This window comes from Triticum dicoccoides, chromosome 3B, assembly GCF_002162155.2.
Source record: "Triticum dicoccoides isolate Atlit2015 ecotype Zavitan chromosome 3B, WEW_v2.0, whole genome shotgun sequence".
Lineage (NCBI taxonomy): Eukaryota > Viridiplantae > Streptophyta > Magnoliopsida > Poales > Poaceae > Triticum > Triticum dicoccoides.
Window position 1 is genome coordinate 530,624,833 of NC_041385.1, and position 6,117 is coordinate 530,630,949.

Sequence of the window (6,117 nt, forward strand, 5' to 3'; positions counted from 1 at the left end):
TAGGACCCCACCTCATCTATGATGATACCGGGTTTTGTCACAATTATCGACATAGAAGTGTCATAAGTATGATAGAAAAAAATTCCGTTTGGCCCAAAATGTCACGGATGTGTCTTTTTTTTGTAGTGATAGTTCACATTGTTGGACTAAAATTGGAGAACACAAGTTTACCAGAGACAATAAGAATTTTTCATCAAGGATCTAAGAGCTCTGGTAATGTGTCTTTCTCCTCTTTTGATTCTCCTTTCAGTACATAAGATTGCAGACTCTGGTTTATAAGTATAAGGATGAAAATAACTTCAAATACTGTAGCGCACCTCTCGTTCGATTGGATTCAAAGTGCAATAATGTACAGAACATTAACTATTACTCCCTCCTTCCAGAAATAAGTGACGATGTTTTAAATCAAAATTGAACTGGTGTAAAATACATATGTTCAGCTCCTTCCCCGGTGCCACGCTTTGGAGGCTTGGCATTCCCTGACCAAACTCTCCTTCCACATCTGTATGCCGGAGACACACCAGCTACTTGATAGCAGGTGCAAAACAGAGTAGCGCTCCCACAATTTTTTGTCCCAGGCATATATTTTTGGGGGAGGATCTTAACTTCATCGCAGATTACTCTAATACAGTCATGCAGGTCCGCATCACGGTGACATCTTCTTGCGCCATCTTGACGGCACTACTTTGCAGGCAGAAGCCTCTCGCCGGATCTCTGCAGCGTCCTATCATATCTGTTCACTCCTAACTTTGGATAAAAGAAGTCTAATTGAGGTCAAGAAAGGAGTGATATAAGCATCTGGACCTCATAATTTTTGTGCAAACGAGAGACCTACAGAGACACCATCATGGGTGTTGTGTATTTACAAACATAAGAGTGCAAAGGAGGCTTACTCTGTGTTGGTGCCCTATTCTTTTATATGTTTCTCAAGCAGCTCATCTTGACGGGTTATCGGCACGACAATAGTTGTACCCCTGGCCACGACCCCAGAGAGGAATCTCTTTCTCCCAGACTACCAAGGTGCATTTTAACGTTGAGTAGCTTTATTTAGGTCATGGTCTGAGTGTAAACTAAATGATGCACCCTTAAAGAAATCTGGTTACTCTTTCACCATTACTTACAGTCTAGCTTCTAGATACACATTCATTACAATCATTTGGATGCAGCTAGAAAATGAACATCCACTCGATGAGATCAAAGAAGAAATCTCCTATCATTAGCTCTATTCTTTTATATATGTGAATCTGTTTAAGGAGAAGTGGTGCTAGCTTTATTGCCAGGAACAATTCAGCTTAGTGCCTCTACAAGTGGCACAACATACAAGTTTATATTATAATTCAACCATCTACTGAATGGTTGCATGCCTCTGTGCATATGAATAAAAGGCATATTGCTTCTTCAGTCCTATTTCAATATATAAGGTATGCATTTGAATTTAATAATACTCTCTTTTTTGTTGTCATTTATCTGTTGTCTTTTCAGACTAAATATTTCTCACACATACCCAAGACACTAATAGAATGAAGCCACATTAATTTAGGAATCACAACAATACTCATGTTTAAGCTAAATGCTACCTTTTCTTATGTTTGAACTTTAAATGCTAGCTATTTCGATCTTTTTCTGTGGCAATACCAAATATTTTCTTTCGGTAAAAAACCCAGACATGTTCCTATATGACTCTCCCCTTTCTATGTGAAATACTAATTTTTATATTATTATTTGCAGGCTCGGAATCATTAACGTGTCAATGTGACGTTGAATAGTGATTGTTCTGAGTATGGAAGGTCCTTCATGTAGCTTTCATTCGGCACTAGGTCTCCGTTGATACTGAATTTGTAAGGTGCGGCAACTATTCACTACATTATTTGATCTATGTATCTAATGTAGAATCTATACTTTGTATTGTCCCTCATTTCCCTGCTCTTTTGATCACACAATTTAGTAGGAATTCGTAATGGGTGTATCCTGCAAAATTGGCCTAATAAATTTAACTAAAGACCGTGGCACATGTAGCAATATTGGTATATTCAGAAAAGGGAAACAAGAAGCACATGCTGATATGAAATTCTTTTTGCAATAACCTGCAAGTAACAGATGTTTTGACAACGGTCACTGCTACCAATGAGGACCACTGCCAAGAAATAGCACACCAACCTGGTCCCTGTTCCATAAAGGTTGGCCTGATCCTTGTTGAAATCAATTTGGCGTGGTACATTACTTGCATTGTTCATCATGCATGTTTTTTTTGCACTTCCCTAAAGTATGTTTGAGTATAGCTTATGGTTTATTTATAAGCTTGTGAGTTAATTAAAGCTCACTTGGTGTTTCTAACTAATTATACTAAAATATGACCATGACCAAAAGATAGATGAAGGTTCAGATGCAGAATGAAAGCCTGCACCAACAAGTTGTATATGGAACCTCGCGACTTGATAGTGAGCACTAACCTTCACTCTGCAAGAATCCTTTTTGACACTTACTCTATAGAAAAAACCCTTCAGTTTAATATATTCTGCTATTATGGTTAATAGATCAATGAACAATCATTTGAATTGTGCTCCATGATATTCAAGCTACTATTGTAAGAAATTGAAAGATGTTCATGTTTTGCCGCCCTCGTGTTTGTCTTGCCACATTGGCGCTACTTTTTGTTGCTTTCCACGCAAATAAGAACATAATACATCAACACTCTTCTTAATGTTGGTGTTGAAATGCAGGACTTCCATGTGGGATGTAGCCATGCTTATTGGACTAGGCGTCTAAGAATTGTTTTTCCGTTGCAATGCACGGGCATGATTACTAGTTGATAATTATGTTAGGTAGCATTCCACATCAAAAATTCTATTTTTATCATTTACCTACTCGAGAACGAGCAGGAATTAAGCTTGGGGATGCTTGATACGTCTCCAACGTATCTATAATTTTTTATTGTTCCATGCTATTATATTATCTATTTTGGATGTTTAATGGGCTTTAATATGCTCTTTCACATTATTTTTGGGACTAACCTATTAACCGGAGGCCCAGTGCCAGTTTCTGTTTTTTTGCCTATTTTAGAGTTTTGCAGAAAAGGAATACCAAACGGAGTCCAAACGGAATGAAACCTTCACGATGATGTTTCTTGGTCCGAAAGCAATCCAGAAGACTTGGAGTCGAAGTCTGGAATGCCACGAGGAAGCCACGAGGCTGGAGGACGCGCCCAGGGGGGACAGGCATGCCCCCATCCTTGTGGTCCCCTCGTAGCTCCACCGACGTACTTCTTTCGCCTATATATATACTATTATACCATAGAAACATCAGGGGGAGCCACGAAACCACTTTTCCACTACCACAACCTTCTGTACCCGTGAGATCCCATCTTGGGGCCTTTTCCGGCGATCTGCCAAAGGGGGAGTCGATCACGGATGGCTTCTACATCAACACCATTGCCTCTCCGATGAAGCGTGAGTAGTTTACCATAGACCTTTGGGTCCATAGTTATTAGTTAGATGGCTTCTTCTCTCTTTTTGATTCTCAATACAAAGTTCTCCTCGATGTTCTTGGAGATCTCTTCGACGTAATACTCTTTTGCAGTGTGTTTGCCGAGATCCGATGAATTGTGGATTTATGAACAAGATTATCTATGAATATTATTTGGTTCTTCTCTGAATTCTTATATGCATGATTTGATATCTTTGCAAGTCTCTTCGAATTATCGATTTAGTTTGGCCTACTTGATTGATCTTTCTTGCAATGGGAGAAGTGCTTAGCTTTGGGTTCAATCTTGCGGTGTCCTTTCCCAGTGACAGTAGGGGTAGCAAGGCACTTATTGTATTGTTGCCATCAAGGATAAAAAGATGGGTTTTATATTATATTGCTTGAGTTTGTCCCTCTACATCATGTCATCTTGCTTAATGCGTTACTCCGTTCTTATGAACTTAATACTCTAGATGCATGCAGGATAGCCGTTGATGTGTGGAGTAATAGTAGTAGATGCAGAATCGTTTCGGTCTACTTGACACAGATGTGATGCCTATATTCATGATCATTGCCTTAGATATCTTCATAACTATGCGCCTTTCTATCAATTGCTCGCCAGTAATTTGTTCACCCACCGTAATACATGCTATCTTGAGAGAAGCCACTAGTGAAACCTATGGCCCCCGGGTCTCTTTCCTATTATATTACATCTCTTTTATTTACATTGCATCTCGTTTACTATTTTGCAATCTTTACTTTCCAATCTATACAACAAAAATACCAAAAATATTTACTTTACTATCTCTATTAGATCTCACGTTTGCGAGTGACTGTGAAAGGATTGACAACCCCTTTATCGCGTTGGTTGCAAGGTTTTTGATTGTTTGTGCAGGTACTAGGTGGCTTATGCGTTGTCTCCTACTGGATTGATACCTTGGTTCTCAAAACTAAGGGAAATACTTACGCTACATTGCTGCATCACCCTTTCTTCTTCTAGGCAAAACCAACGCATGCTCAAGAGATAGCACCTACGGTAGGGCCAGGCATATGCAGTGCTCGCGCTGTCACCCAAACGCCATCGGAACTCCGCTGTGATCTAGTCTGCATCAATCCCGTCGCCCCATCTCGCGGTGGGGAACTGAGGTGTGGTCGCCGTTGCAAGATGCAGACATATACGGCCAAGGCCTGAATCCCCAGGACCTCGTAGACAAGGAACAACTAGCGTACATGAATATGGAGATGCACAACCATGTTTCGTGGCGGGGCGGCGCCCCCGTCAGGCTGGTGATGCTATTGTTGTCCATGGCGGCCATCGCCACGGTAATAACCGTCGGCCTCTACCTCGACATCTCACTCCTAATTCAACGACTCCGCCGCCTCTTCTACCTCACACCTCCACCTATGCTGCCACGGTTGTCCTAGATCGACCACGTGTTTGCTTGGGTTGACCGGCAAGGACTTGAGTTCGGCTCTGTGTGCACTCACGACTCTGGCGCGTCTCTCGTCGCTATTGTGTGGTTTGGTTCCACCTCAAGGAACGCATCATGGCTGGGTGTTGTGCTTGTAATCTCACGGATGACCAAATTCATACTTTAACCATCCAAACAAGAGTTAACATCGGTCTCTTTTCTTGAATTCCAAGTGCCAAATGCTTACACATCCAAAGAACAGAATTTAGGTTGAATCTCAATATCAATGTCTCAGTGATTTGATATTGCAGCCAATTCAATTCCAAGGCCTCAAATGTCTACATCCAAACAGAGTGTAACGGAAATTGAAATCTAATGTTTCTTTCTTTCATATCAATAATTGCACCAATCGTTCTAAGGAAAGGTCTACCAAGAATAATAGGCACTACTGCAGGATGCTGCTAACGTGACACTACGATCAGAGACGCTTCGACGAAACTATGTGCGATGCAATAATCGCAAACGGTGGTGTAAAAACCATCAAAAAAGGCGCAAAACGTTTGCGATGACAGATGCATCAAACATGGTTCAGATTTTAGTTGCGTGTGCGATTCAGGGCATATGGTTCAGTTTAATTAATCATTTTCGATGAGTAGGAACAAAAGAAACGGGCATCCAGATGAAGGTGTGTGCGATGTACAGCATACGGTTCACTCGGATGAACTGTTTGTGATTAGGCAACACAAAAGAAACGGTCAGCCAGATCAAGGTGTGTGCGATGTACGACATGCGGTTCACCCGGATGAACTGTTTGCGTTGAGACAAGAGATCATAAATGGTTCAATATAACAAATACCATAAATATTGCAAGGTTCAAATTCAAAGATTACAACGCCCAAATTTAAACATTGCAAGTTGCGTCATTTCTGAAAAGGGATCAGCCGCTGACAAGTCATGTATGGGTTTCACACAATGATTTCCAACTGCTTTGCCATATGTTCTTCCCATATGAAGTTTGGCATTTTTGGAGGCACTTCCATTCAACAGTACCGCCGGCTCTGATGATCATACCATTGATCTTTCCTAATTAAATGTGTGTTCAACCTCAGTACACTCAGCACCTTTGCTCTGGCAAGAAAGAACCTGGCGAGTGTAATCTCCGGTGGGGTCCCTTGTTAGGAGTTCAAAGTAATATTTGAGAGATGCAGATCCAGGCATTCGATGTGATTGTCGTTATAAACATCAT